The sequence below is a fragment of the Hipposideros armiger genome, unplaced genomic scaffold, assembly GCF_001890085.2.
Source record: "Hipposideros armiger isolate ML-2016 unplaced genomic scaffold, ASM189008v1 scaffold_143, whole genome shotgun sequence".
Taxonomy (NCBI): Eukaryota; Metazoa; Chordata; class Mammalia; order Chiroptera; family Hipposideridae; genus Hipposideros; species Hipposideros armiger.
The window spans coordinates 2,765,088-2,778,287 of NW_017731493.1; positions in this window are offsets into that span (position 1 = coordinate 2,765,088).

Here is a 13,200-nt window from a genome sequence, read left to right on the forward strand (position 1 = left end):
GAGCTGTTGTTCAGCATCTTAGCTGTGGAGGGCAGTGTCACTGGCCCTCATATGTGGGATCCTAACCGGGGCTCTCTGGCGTCCCAAGCCAGTTCTTAACCATCGCTCCACTCGGCCGGCCCTCATTTCTTTTGATGACTTCATACCCTCACGACACTGGGTTTTTTTAAGTTGCTGCTATAAAACACAAGGAAGGACCGTGGGAAAATGACTGTGAGACAGGAAATGAGGATAGTGGCTTCCAATCCAATTCCAACATTTGAGAAGTTGTAAAGTGCCCAACAGTGTACACATCCTATTAAGAGGGAATTTTTTTTAAGCATATGTGTTATTTTTTTAAGCAGCTAAGTTGTTAGAACATACATACATAAGTTTGGACATAACTAGTTAACACATGGAATTATTAGGGCTTTTTGTTTGTTTGTTTTTTAGCATGCGACATCATGAAAAATTACTGAGATACTAAGAGTACCATGAACTGGGAAAGTTTTAAATCTTTGGGATCATTAAACCCTTCAGTTAACAGACGAAACACCTGAGGCTCAGATAAATAAAGTGGCCTGCTCATATCATAGCCTTGTCTTCATATCATACAGGTCTTGTGGCATCAATTCCAGTAAAAAATATATAATTTGTCTCACACTGAACTGGTTTGATTCATTTCTTAAAAAGAATGAGTTTATGAATAGCTTGATTTGACTCTAATCCTAATGAATAGACATACATATGTAAGGGCTATTTCTAAATGCTTAACGCCTTCTTTCCTAGCTTGGATATTCTACAACAATGTCATAATTGAAGCCAAAAACATGTAACTGATAGGTGTTGAAGAATTTTGGAAATACCTTTTAGGCTAATGCTAATCTTAACACTAAGAAGGAAACTACAATACAACGTAGGGATAATGTTATCAGTCAAAATTATTTTTATGTACTTAGGAATAATGAATGCTTTATTGTTAGAAACATCAAGTTTTTGAGTTTTTTAAAGATTTTATTGGGGAACAGGGGGAGGGAACAGTTTTGGGGACTCAGGGATGGGGAACAGACAAGTTGCTGTCCTCTTGTTCTTCAGTCTAGTTGTGGAGGACTTCGCTTCACTGGCCCATGTTGGTATTATGATCATTGTGCTCTTCCTGGTTGAGGCAGTCGGTCACTGGCCACTGGACAGCTGCTCACGGTGGCTCACAGTGGCTCACAGCAGCTCTCGCCAGCTGCCGGCCACTCACGCTGGCTGCCAGCCACTCACAGTAGCTAACAGCAACCCACTGAAGCAGGGGCTGCAGCCTCCACCGTCACCAGCCACTCCCTGCAGTCCAGCTTCAGGTAGATCTGTTGTTCACAATGTTAGCTGTAGAGGGCACAGATTCACTGGCCCATGTGGGAACTGAACCAGTGGCCCTGCTTTTCAGAGCTCACACTCCCAAGCCAACTCTTAACCAACTGAGCCATTCGGCTGGCCTGAAACATCAAGATTTTTAACACATGATGAGAGAATATAATCTGTCAAAATATTAACATGTATTTGGTTTAGATTTTGATTTTCCCTGCTGGTCCTTTTATTCTTATAAATGTGAAATGTGATTATGGGAGATGCTATAAAGAAGCTTTATGTTTCACATGCTAAGATAAAATGAATGATTAAACATTTTATTGAGTAAGATATATGTATAGAATTTTTTGTTTGCAGACTTTTAGCTTTATATACACATATATGTACACATATTTTTGGGATATACATCACAATACATATTTATTCATTTTAAATCATAATGTACAAGAAACTGAAATAAAGAGCAAATACATTTATATTAAAGAAATACTTTAAGAGAAAATTACATTAACATGATAAAAACTTAAGGAAACATAAATTGTGACACTAATTTAAAATCTATAATTTAGTTCTGCTAAACTTTAAAGGTAGCACATTCTTATGCATATTTTAAAAAGACAAACATATTCTTTCTTGAAAATGTTTAACTTGAATTTAATCAATCTGTAGACCATGGATCTCAACTTTCTATGTACATTGTAATCACCTGGGCGCTTTAAAACATACTGATACCTAGGGATCCCCCTTCCAAAGATTCGATTTTCTTAATGTAGGTGTAGCCTGGGTATCAGGATGTTTAGGGGTGACAGTTAATTGTGGTCATGTAGGAGAAGATCCTTATTCTCAGGAAATGCATGTGGCAGCATTTAAGTGTATTTTTTTATATTTACTTATTTGTGTCTGCAACTTAAGAATGGTCTAGCAAATATATATGTATATATATGCATACACACAAATATATGTATATTTATACATATACACAAAAATGTGAAGGGTACATAGGTATTTGTTGTATTTTTCTTTCGACTTTTCCATATGTTGAAAATTTTCACAATAAAAAGAGAAAAAATAAGAGTAAAAACAAATAGCCATTTAACCTAAAGTTTAAAATTCAGAGAAAAAATAGTTATCTGAAGCCTGATAACTGTTTTAGTAAGAGGTGAGGCCGGGACGGACATATTAATCACCCAGCTCTTACATAAGATAAAGGTTTAGAACTTGCTCTAACCTTTGATATTCCAGGAAACAGATGGAAGATAAGTGAAAAAAGACTCAAATGAAATGTCTGCACTTCTCCAGTTTGAGAGCAAACTTAGAAGCCCAAACCCCCATTTTGCAGCATCTGGGGCTGAGAAATATATGTCTCGTTAGTTGTGCATTTCAAGAATTTAGCTGGCTTATGCTAACCACAAATTATTCATTTTGTTGTATTCACCAGTTACATACGAGTATGCTAAAATGCTAATAGCTTCTAATACCTCACAAATATTTTTCACATGTTTTTATAGTATAAATTTGGAATTTCTTCTTTATCCACCTTGCATATGCTCCCTGGTTTGTGTAAGGCTTTATAATATATCAGTAGTCAGGATTTATATCTGTAAGGCATGCATGCTTAAAATAGTAGCTTTTAAAAAATCTTTTGGGAAAAATGTTAGCTTGCACCCCAAGTTAAACCTGTTCACATTAATGCTATGCAAAACGAGTATGGTAAATAAGGATCTTAGGCCCCTCCTCAATTAAACTCTATATAAAGCACCGGAAAAATCTGCCATTACCTGATGGGTAAGTTGATAACAATAAAAGAGATCTGGTTACATAATTAATCAAGGGGATATTGCGGAGGGTGGAGTGTCCTGTTCTCCACCCTTCCCTCCCAAGGAATGGTGGAAGAATTTCCCTTGTAAAACTTTAGTTGAGCTGCTTTCCTGCCTAAACATAGATTGACTTCCCATCTGCCTTTACAGAGGCAAGGAGTCCTGATGGAAATGGGTTAGAAAGATTCAGTTTAGTCCCAGTTTTTGGACAAATTTCTTACATTCTTTCAGTCCCTGCTTTGGGTTGAATTCAACCTGGTTATGTGAGTCTTTAAAGAATCACATAAAGTAAATGTGTTTCTGAAAAAAAAGCATGGAAATCAAATAGTTATTTTGGAGTGTATTGGTATTTAAAGAAATACCAACTAAATTATTTTATAATGTAAATAATTTTTATCTAAGCTCTTCAGAAACCAAGGGTTTTCAAACATTTATTAGATGCTGCATTTTTCCATATTTACTTATAGAAGCTCAGATTTTTACAAGTGCATAGATTGATGCCAACTTTTTACATGGTTCTCTGAACCAAATCACCACACCACTACGACCACCACCAAAAAAAAAGTCACCATAAACCTACAAAATATTAAGAGAAACACCAATCTGAATCCTGCTAGTGTGTTGATAGTATAAGGAAAGTGTATGAAAGATTTAAATGCAACTTTTGACTTTTTTAAGTTATTTTTGAACAGTTCAATCAAATAGTAACTTCATCAAAAACTAAATTTTTTATGTAGTAACATGAATTTAACTTCTTTAATTGTAACAGTACCATTGATAAGTCTAAACTGAAAGTATCCAGTAATTTATATTCTTCAATGTGTAAGGAATTTCTGTACATAGATCATTGAATGTGCATATAAAAATATATTCTCAAAGATGCTTTAAAATGCATTTGGGGAGCGGCCAAGTGTCGCGATGGTTGGGAGCTGGCTTGGGACGCTTGAGGGCCCCGGGTCGGATCCCACATATGAGGGCCAGTGACACTGCCCTCTGCAGCTGAGATGCTGAACAACAGCTCCACCTGGGGCTGGGCTGCCGTGAGTCGCTGGCAACGGCATGGGCTGCAGTCCCTGTGGCAGTGGGTTGCCATGGGCTACCGTGTGTAACCAGCAGTCAGCGTGAGCGGCCAGCAGCCGCAGTGAGTGGCTGTCCAGAAGCCGGTGACTGATCTGCCTCGCCCTGGAGGAGCGCAATGATGGTGCCAGCTTGGGCCAGTGAAGCAACGTCCTCCACAACTAGATTGAAGAACAAAACGACAGCAACTTGTCTGTTCCCCTTCCCCCGGTTCCCCAGTGCTGTTCCCATCCCCCCAATTCCCCAATAAAAAAAGTCTTTAAAAAAAGTCAAACTGATAAAAAAAAATGCATTTGGAACTAAAGTTAAGATTTAATTGATATTAGTGAGATATTGCTGATGCATTCAATTTTTTTTCATTTATTCAAATATTTTAATTGCATATTCCATATTTTTATTTTAATACAGAAGTATAAACTTAGGAAGATTTCCCTAAGAGAATTTTTATCCTCTATGTATGATTAAAATTCAAGAGGATTTGACATCTCAACTCTTTCCTTTTTTAATATTTTTTTCTGTATATGGTTAACAGAAAACAAATTAAAATAAAGATAGGGTACAAATATTGCCACATTGGCAGGTTTTATCCAGCAAAAAGCAAGCCACTAACATAATCTCTAATAATGTCCTTTCCCTCATTTTAATAAGAAGGTTTGTGTTGTTCTGACATTAAATGGATTAAGCAGCAAGCCTGCTGAGAAAAATACTCAAAGGTATTAAACCCTTGCAGTGTTGGTTTAACTGTTAAGTACAGTAAAATAAGATTAAGTCTGAGTTTCGAAGAAGAACTAGATTTGACATAAAACTAAAAGGTAACAATATTCACAGATGCCTGAATGGTTCAGTGAAAAATATAATTAGCACAAGATTTGAAAATATGTCTCCTTTGGCGAATGTCTTCAGAGAGTAATCAGTGCTGTAGGCTGATGTAGTGGAAAGAGCACTGGGCAAGGGGCCAAGAATCTTTAATTCAAGTTTGTTGCTCTAACACTCAGTAGTTCTGTGACCGTGGATAAGAAATTTCTAGTCTTTGAATGGCAGTATAGTGGATGTGGCCAGTTGGCAACCACTCTCTAGTGTGCATTTCTGTGCTGCAGAGGCTGGAAGGCTAAAAACTTCATTTCCCAGATTCCTGTGCTTTTAAAGTTGTAGATGCAAACTAGGGTCCACCAATTAAGTGCACTAATTGTTGAGATTTGGAAGGCAGAAGTCAAGTGGAAGTCATCTTCCTGCTCCTTGCATTGTTTTCACTAATACGTGATACTGTGAAGACATGAATTTTGCCTGTAAGTTCCAGCATCCAAGTTCAAGGGTTTTGAGCAGTGGCAGCAATGGTAGTTTTCTGATCCCTTGTAAAGACAGTGATGTGTTTCTGAACGTAATAAATTCTGTAGTAGTGACTTCAGGATTCCTCACCTTTCTGACTGAAGCAGAAGAGTTCCCCAATAGGTTAGTTCTGCAGGCTTCTGGCAACATTCGTGGATGCCCAGTCTGGAACCTCTGTCTCTAGCCTTTTCCAATTATTTTGCAAGCTTTTAATGTCTGGTATTAAATTTCTGTCTACTTGAAGTACCTGGGGCTTTTTCTGTTTCCTATACTGAACTCTAGGTGATACACACATATGCAAATTTCATACCCCACAGAATCACTGAGAAAACCAAACTACTATCTATTTAATATCATTTCCTCGTTTTTGAAAGATGTGTATTCCTGATATGAGCACCTGTGAAAATTGTGGCATGCTATTTTCCTGTCTTTCATTTTACTCAGATAATACTGGTCTAAACACATTTTGTAAAGTACATATTGGTTTTGTTGAGCAAATAACACTGAAGAAGCAACTGTCTGTTCAATAGGCATCTAGATATTACAAATCTCTAGTTCCTAAGAATGTCCATGAGTTAGAATGATACCTTTCTTATAATTAAAACGGAGAGCTTTCATTTCAATTTTATATTTTGCTATTATTGTTATATTTTTATGATGGTAATAATTAGAAGCACGGTGGCCAAGTCTCTAAGTAGAAATGGACTGATGGACATAACTCCATGTCTGTCAAGATTTGGAACTGTTGGGAAAAATTTTGCTCTGTGTTCTCTAACCTCAAACTTTCTAAAAGAATAAAAGAATCCTTTTTAATCATAACTTTTTCTCCCCAGAAATATTTGTTGTTACATCTGTGGAGCCTAGAGACCTTTTACCTTTAAAGCAGCCTGCAGGGCCAGCCACCATGAAGGCACCAATGCCCCTCAGATTAGTTATTTCCTGATGTTGCCTTCATTGCTCTCCGGTTCCAGCCTGGCTCCTGAGTGTCTCTATCTCTGTTCGTGTCTTCTGTGCCTTTAAACTTGTGATGCATGTCACTGTGCTTCTCCTAAAAGGACTCGTTCTACTGGCTTTTCTTCCTTGAGACCCCCCCCCTAGTTTTGGGCCCTTAGGGCTCTAATTCACTTGGACCTCAATTATGATAAACGCCCTCCAGTCTCAAGAGGAGAATTCAGAAAACAGGAGAATTACACTGAGTACTCATTACTTTCTTATATAATTTTAAACTTTGGTCAGAATAAATCACGTCGAATTTTCTTGTGCTATGTGGATAACAGCTTATTTATTTACTTCCACGTATATAAAATTCCATCATATAACCCTATTTTCATAATTTCATTTATCATTTACTTATAGGTCAATTCTAACCTGAATGTAATCGTTCCTAATTTTCAGATTTACCTTGAATTTCCCCATCCCATCTTAAATACTACCACAAGTTTTGTTCTGAATACACATGCCACTTCCCTTCTCAAGAACCTGTCATTTCTCCTTGTCCACTAAATCAATTTTAAATACCATCCTAAGATATCCTATCAACTAATCTAACTTAGCTTTCTTATCTAATTGCATCTTCCCCATTCCCCAACACATGTTTTCAACTTCAATCAGGTGAATTTTGGTATGATTTCCTGAATATGTCAAATTCATACTTCCCTCTTCATCATCACATTTAATTGGAAAACCTACTTTCCACTTATTCATATTGAACCCATCAATCTCACAAAGGACTTGCTTGTGCCATGCATTCTTCACAGTAACTTACATTTTTATCTTGTATTATGATTTTTTCATTAACAAGCCATATTTCCTATGTCATTGAATAATGTGCTGATGTAATGTTAAGTGCTAAAGTAGCATGTATTTCACAGAGTTGATTTTATATACTTAGCGCAACATAGACTGAACATTTTATTGTTGAACTTAGACATCCTAAAAATTACATCGATGTTACGTTTAATTGTTGGTTCATTTGTTTCCAAGTTTTCTTAGCTACAGTGTGTCTTTTTTTCAGACGTCAGTAACAAGTTTGGTATATTACTTGTAATTCAAAGGGACCTATGTAATTTAGTTTATATTGCTGAAACCAGATCATTTCACTAATGGTACAGTATAATATTCTTTTGATGAGCATATAGGATGCATTCACTCAACATATATTAAAGTACCTACAGTATACTGAGTAATGGGGACAGTATAAATAATGAGACACTGTTCCTTGCCTTGCTTTCAGAAAATGTACTGGGTATGCAGGGTGAGGGGAGTGAGCAGGAAATCACCATGGAGTGTGATGTGTTTGAGGGTTAGGGTAAGTGCAAGGTACTCTGAAAACACATAAAAAGGATGCCTAATCTCAGGGGTTCTCAAGTGACAAGCTGACCCCTGAAAAGTAGGCATGACCCCAGCAAACAAGGCTTGAGGAGGTCAGAGGCAACCAGGCCAAGGTCTGAAGGCAGTAAAACAGAGGCTTGATTGACATGTGAAGAGTTTAAACATATAAGAAAAATTATTTAATTACCAAATTTTTACTTCTAGCATATTTGGTTCTGATTCAGATTCCATATGATTCCGGCTGATACCTTAAAATCTAACAACATGACCTCATACCTAAAGAACATGCTGATAATCATATATTTTTAAAATAATATTTCATAAACAATGATTGTTCCTAAAATATTTGCAAGGGGAAAATTCTTTCTCTCCCCTGTCCTTCTCCCTTCCTTCTTTCCTCCTTTCTTTTTTCTCAGTGTTGTGAACTGTCTGTCATAGGATAACCAAAACTAAATCCGAGGCTCAGAAGAAACAAATTGTTTTAGGAAACTGGATGGATGTGCTTTTTTTTTTTTTTCATTTTTCATTCACCTGACACTTTGCAAACCATTTCATGATTGTGGTCTTCTCTGAATTTTGGTCTTCGGCATTCACTTCCAAAGCACCCCCTCCCCAATAAACTGAATTACATTTACTTTGTTTCATCATTAAACTTTGATGAATATATAGAATGTTCTTTGCAATGACATTCTTGAGAAAGATAGTTCCTTAGCGATCCCATAACCTAAGGTGCAGGATTACCTAAAACTGTTGTACTTAGCTAAGTTACTTAACAGTTTTTGTATGGCGTATACTTGTCATCAAAACAAAGTTAATATGGCATCTCCTTTGTGCAAGGACACATTACACATTTCATGCAGGATGCACATCTTTCAGGAATGCAGAACCATAAACAAGTAGTTGCACACATCTCTTATGACATAATGTGACTTTTACAAGGTGCTGTGCTATTGTTTCGATGTTTAAAATTAAATGCTCACCCTACATACTACACCCATGAAAAGATTATAGGCTGCTATAATTTAGCTCCAATAATTTTAAAATTTTTTGTTAGTTTGTTTGCAGGTTATCAATGTTTGCTCCATTGATAATGATATGAAACTGACATAATCATTGCAATTGCATTGTATTTTTAAAATAGCTGTTGTATGATGTAGCAACCAAATATTAGTCATAATGGTAATTTAGTCATTGGTTTGCTTAATTGTTGCATGGGGTTCTGTGCCCATTCCATTCCCGTCTTTGTTATTGTGGAGATACTTATAAGGAGCACAAACAGCTCAGTGCACTCATGCTCACGCAAACTGAACAAGTCAGGAAAATGTGGATAATGTGCTCCACTGTCTTCCTTTTGATTCATTAGCTCTGTAAAAAGTATTTTAATAAAAAAATATTTTTAACACATTTGCATTCATTTTCCATGTAGCTTATGTAAGCGGCAATTATTTTCAGTTCTCAAAAATGAATGAAAAATCTCTTCCATTCAATCCTTTTTACAAAATGAATATTAGTGTTTATCGAATCTAGGCCCTGTGCATTTTCCATACTTTCATTTAGTCTTACAACAACCCTATAAAACAGGTGCTTAAAAAAAAGAAAAGAAAATTCACATGCCATAAACTTCACCACTTTAAAGTGCACAGTTGAGTGGTTTTTAGTGTCTCCACAAGGTTATGAGACTTTCAATACTATCCGATTCCAAAACATTTTCATCATCCCGAAAAGAAACCCCACAGATCTTTAGAACTCGCTCTCCGTTCCCCCTCCTGCCAGCTCTTAGAAAACAACTAATCTACTTCCTGCCTCTAAAGATGTTCTGATTCTGGACACTTCATATAAATGGAATCATGGACTACATAACACTTTGGATTAGCTGCTTTCCTTTAGCATAATGTTTCCAGGTTCCTCCATGTTGTAGCATGACTCAGTATTTCATCACTTATCATCAGTTAATTGACAACTGGATTGTTTTCACTTTTGGGCTATTTTGAATAATACTGCTATGAACATTTATGTACAAGTTTTTCTGTGGATATATGCTTCCATTTCTCTTGGGTATATATCTATAAGTAAAATTGCTGGGTCACATGGTAACTCTGTGTTTAACTTTTTGAGGAACTGCCAAACTGCTTTACAAGTAACTACACCATTTTACATTCCCACCAGCAATGTATGAGGGTTCCAATTTCTCCACATCCTTGCTAACACTTGTTATTGTTGTTCTTCTTACTATAGCAATCAAGTAGGAATGAAGTGATATTTCATCATGGTTTTGATTTTCATTTCCCTAATGGCTAATGATGCTGAGCATATTTTCATGTGTTTATTGGGCATTTGTAAGTCTTCTTTGGAGAAATGTCTTTTCAAGTTCTTTGCCCACTTTTAGTTAGGCTATTTTATGGTTGTGTTGTAGGAGTTCTTTATACATTCTGACTACTAGATTTTTATCAGATATATGATTTGCAAATATTTTCTTCCATTCTGTGGGCCTTTTCACCCTCTTGATAGTATCCTTTGGTACACACAAAATTTTAATTCTGATGAAGTCCAGTTAGTCTGTTTTTTTCTTTTGCTGTTTGTACTTTTAGTGTCATATCCAAGAAACCACTGCCAAATCCAAGTTCATAAAGATTTGCCCCTATATTTCTTCCAAGAGTTTTATAGTTTTAGTTATTACATTTAGGTATTTGATTCATTCAGCGTTAACTTTTGTACATGATATAAGGTAAGGGTCCAACTTCATTCTTTTGCACCTGGCTATCCAGGTGTCCCAGCACCTTTGTTGAAAAGATTATTCTTTCACCCATTGAATTGTGTTGGCAACCTCTTTCCAATATTAGTGATTCTTATCTTCCTTTTAAACAAACTTCCATGGGCTGTCTCATATCACTTCCAAGTCTTCTTTAATTTTTAATTTTGATATTTCATGAAATCTCATTTCTTGCACAAAACAATTCTTTTACCAAGTAAGCAAGTTAGGAAATGTCACCTTAGTCACATCCCCTTATAATAATCAATGTTCCCCTCAGATTTGTATCAGCTTATCAAAGAGTTAAAGTCAAACTTCAAGAAAATGTAATAAGTGTAAATAAACATTTTTAAAATTATCTTATTTTTGTGTTGCATTTACATAATATTATTTAAGTCGTATATGTGTATAGGGAAAATGGCCAGTGTTTGGAATAAAGGTCCTTATTTATCCCTATAACCTAGTTCAAACCAATTATCTGGCAACCTTAAATTGGGCAAGGAAAACCTTCTTGCAGTATTGACAACTTTATGGTTAAACACTTCATAGAGTTTCTCCAAGTACACTAGTCAAATACTGAGAGTAGACATTAGGCAAAGTATACTGTATCCATGTTATTTTTCAAATGCATGTTTCTCATTACCATTAAAATGACTAGCCCAAAGAATGCCCAGACAATGAGGTTTTCTGTTTCTTAAGTTTATGGGAAAATTCTATTTAGACATAGTGGCTTATATAGATATAGTGGTAGAAAATCCTACTAAAATGCATACTTTTTTTTTACCTTTCTAATTTAAAAATATTTCCATGTTTTATGGCTTTAATCTATTTATCTCACCCAGACAAGGATTTACAGAGTGGCTTTACCTTGTATTCACCATAATAGATCATTGTTTTGTTTCTGACTTTGGAGAGTAAAAATATGTGTTATTGCTTCATACTTTTTAAGACCCTCAAGAATAAATAATCTATACAAATTATATAATTGTATCCTCTATTCGAGGGATATTTTTCCTATTTAAAAAATGTCTCCATTATAAGCCAATGTATACATTTTTTAAATTTCACAGTAAATGCTACTTTCTAGGAGCGTGCCGAAATCATAAAACAAAAACCAGTGGTTTTCAGAGCGTTTTTAGACAACGTGTAAGAGAGAGAACAATGGAACTGTTCTGGTTGAGTCCAGTGGGTTTCCAAGTGGTCTTCTTGGAACATCTGAGTCTCAACAGAACGTGTTTTGGACACAATGACCTAGATGGAGATGCACCATCCCCACCCCACTGCCAAGAACACCATTTTCATTGCTGAAGTGCTCAGGCCTTCTACTTCAGTGTTTCCTCCCTCATGGGTGCACGGGAACTGGCTTGGACCAAGTTGTAAGAGTCGATTGTGCACCTCTCCCCAACTTTGTGTTCAGTTATGTCATGTTGATAGCTTGAAGTCGGCCATAATGGGTGTATTTGCACCACAGAAATCAGCAAGCAATACAAATTAGAACTCCCCTCTCCCCAGAACTGTTAAATAATTACCAACTCTCTCTCTCTCTCTCTCTCTCTCTCTCTCTCCTCATTTCCCTCTCTTGCTGTAGCTTCTCCCCCATCCGCACCCCATCCCCGTTCTGGAAAATGTAGGACAAACTAGCAAATTTGTATCTTTGTGCCCCTGACTGACCATATGTTTTCTCTAGATTCATTTTTTCCTTGGGTATTACTACTATCAGTTAAATTACATTTAGATCTTGATTTGTCTGTTTCCTACATCTTTATTCTCAATTAGTTCTAAACACAGGAAGAAAAGAATTGAAAATTTTAAATAATCCCCCTAAAATTCCAACAACTTTCACATCACATTCCGAAAAATTGCTCAACACCACCTCCTAGGCAAACCAGCTAAACTTTCTCTCTCTTCCTTTTCAACTATTAAAGCGCTTGTTTCAAATCATACACCTGGCATTCATCATGTACTACGTTAGTTATGCATACATATATCTCATGCCCTAAGTAGAAATGTATCCACTGTTTCCTCTCACACTTCTAGAAGGGAGCACGAGTAACTAGTAAGAGTGGTTATGGCAAGAGAGACTAAAGGACAATGTGGGGGAGAAACTTACTTTTCAGCATGCCTTTTGTAGTTCTTAGAATTTTTCCCATACATTATCTTTTCAAAAATAAATACATTAAGAAAATAAACCCTCAAACTAATAAAAAATACAATAACTTTATTGTAATGAATCTTCTAAATCTATAAGCTATTGTTTTATCACCAGAAACTGCATGCCTAGATCATATCAATCCAACCCCACTTGGAATTGTTTTACAGGACCCCACTTTAATGTTATACCATGGACTTTCACTGAGCAACAATTTTAGAAATAAACATGTTACTTTATATACATTTGTATTTTCATAAAAATTGGTATTTTCTTTTAATAGTCCATAAATTGAAAATTATTCCCAAAACTCTGAACCGGGGGTGGGGTGGGGGAATTTATTTCTCTTTTTTCAAATTATATGATTCCTCAAATTAGAGGAGTCATTTATCAACTTAAAAAAAAAAGTCATACAGACT